Source organism: Boleophthalmus pectinirostris, unplaced genomic scaffold (assembly GCF_026225935.1).
Source record: "Boleophthalmus pectinirostris isolate CB_2022bp ecotype Guang Dong unplaced genomic scaffold, ASM2622593v1 HiC_scaffold_3, whole genome shotgun sequence".
Lineage (NCBI taxonomy): Eukaryota > Metazoa > Chordata > Actinopteri > Gobiiformes > Gobiidae > Boleophthalmus > Boleophthalmus pectinirostris.
In genome coordinates this window covers 2,390,647-2,392,916 of record NW_026571299.1, presented here as the reverse complement: position 1 = coordinate 2,392,916, position 2,270 = coordinate 2,390,647, and positions in this window count along the sequence as shown.

Below are 2,270 nucleotides of genomic sequence, written 5' to 3'. Positions count from 1 at the left end.
ATGACACTACAAGGACAAAAAGTTATATATAAATAAGGATGAATTCACATATGACCACAAATATTGGGACAAATCACACTTACAGTTTGTTTAAATCTCTGTTCAAGATCTTTGAATTGTTTACTGTTTTTGTCTTCAAGTTCAGGCACAAAAGGTTCATCTAATCCAATACTGATAGTGTACGCCAGGTCATCTGAAGTTGCACACGGTGCTGTTGTTGTTGTAGTTTGAACAGCTGATGTTGCAACTGTTGAGTGTGGCCTTTCTGTAATAATAATAATAATAATAATAATAATAATAATAATAATAATAATAATATAAAAACTACCGATTTTGGTTCTCCACTTACCCATAATTATGGCTGTGCATGTAACCACACTGGTTTCTCTGCTGGTGGAAGTATCTGTAAGAGCCTTACAAACAAATTGAACTGGAGGAAGTTCTGGCCGTGGAATATTTGGTTTGACTAGAATCACTAGTTCAGCTACAACAGTACATGGTTTGTTCTTTGGCTTCTTTTGCCTGTTAAACAAAAAAAGAAAGAAAAAGGAAAAAAGAAGGGGATAAGAGTGTGCTGCACATCTGCAATAAAGTTTGTATATCACTTTGTTTTCATTTATGAGACTCACTTGAATTTTTTTACCCGGCAAATGCAAAACCATGAATATTTTTGGAAAATGACACGACACTGCAAAGACAAAAGTTACATATAAATAAGGATGAATTTACATATGACCACAAATATTGGGACAAATTACACTTACAATTTGTATATATCTCTGCTCAAGATCTTTGTATTGTTTACTGTTTTTGTTCTTAAGTTCGGGCACAAAAGGTTCATCTAATCCAATAATGACAATGTAAGCCAGGTCTGAAGATGAACAAGGTCCTGTTGTTGCTCCTGCTGCTGCTATTGTCGTTGTAGTTTGAACAGTTGTAGTTGTAGTTGTAACTGGAACCTTTGAAGTTGTTCTTGGTGTTGAGATGTTGCAAGCTTGAGTTGTAGTGGAGGCAGTTTTTGTAGTTGGGACAAATGGTGTAGATGAAGTGGGGCCAGCTGTAGTTGTGGTGGTTGGTACTTTTGATGTTGTTGTTGGGGCTGCAGTTGTAGTAGTTGGAGATGCAGTAGTAGTAGTAGTTGTTGTTGGGGCTGCAGTAGTAGTAGTTGTTGTTGGGGCTGCAGTTGTAGTAGTTGTTGTTGGGGCTGCAGTTGTAGTAGTTGTTGTTGGGGCTGCAGTTGTAGTAGTTGTTGATGCAGTAGTAGTAGTTGTAGATGCAGTCGTAGTAGTAGTAGTTGGCGCTGCAGTAGTAGTAGTAGTTGGGGCTGCAGTTGTAGTAGTAGTAGTTGGGGCTGCAGTAGTAGTAGTTGTTGATGCAGTAGTAGTAGTTGTTGGGGCTGCAATTGTAGTAGTTGGAGATGCAGTAGTAGTAGTAGTTGTTGTTGGGGCTGCAGTTGTAGTAGTTGTTGATGCAGTAGTAGTAGTTGTTGGGGCTGCAGTTGTAGTAGTAGTAGTTGGGGCTGTAGTAGTAGTAGTTGTGGTTGATGCAGTAGTAGTAGTTGGAGATGCAGTCGTAGTAGTAGTAGTTGGAGTAGTAGTAGTAGTAGTAGTTGCAGTAGTAGTAGTAGTAGTAAGTGGGTAGTAGTAGTAGTAGTAGTTGTAGTAGTAGTTAGTAGTAGTAGTAGTTGGCAGTAGTAGTAGTAGTGCAGTAGTAGTAGTAGTAGTAGTAGTAGTAGTTGTAGTAGTAGTAGTAGTAGTTAGTAGTAGCTGCAGTAGTAGTAGTAGTTAGTAGTAGTAGTAGTGCAGTTGTAGTAGTCAGTTGTAGTAGTAGTAGTTAGTAGTAGTAGTTAGTAGTAGTAGTAGTAGTAGTAGTGTAGTAGTAGTAGTTGTGCAGTAGTAGTTGTAGTAGTAGTAGTAGTAGTTGTAGTAGTAGTTGTGCAGTAGTTAGTAGTAGTAGTAGTAGTAGTAGTAGTAGTAGTAGTAGTAGTAGTAGTAGTAGTAGTAGTAGTAGTAGTAGTAGTAGTAGTTGGGCTGCAGTAGTAGTTGTAGTAGTTAGTAGTAGTAGTAGTAGTAGTAGTAGTAGTAGTTAGTAGTAGTAGTAGTAGTAGTAGTAGTAGTAGTAGTAGTTGTAGTATAGTAGTAGTAGTAGTAGTTGGCTGCAGTAGTAGTAGTAGTAGTAGTAGTAGTAGTAGTATGCAGTTGTAGTAGTAGTTGGGCTGTAGTAGTAGTAGTTGTTAGTAGTTGTAGTAGTAGCAGTAGTAGTAGTAGTTG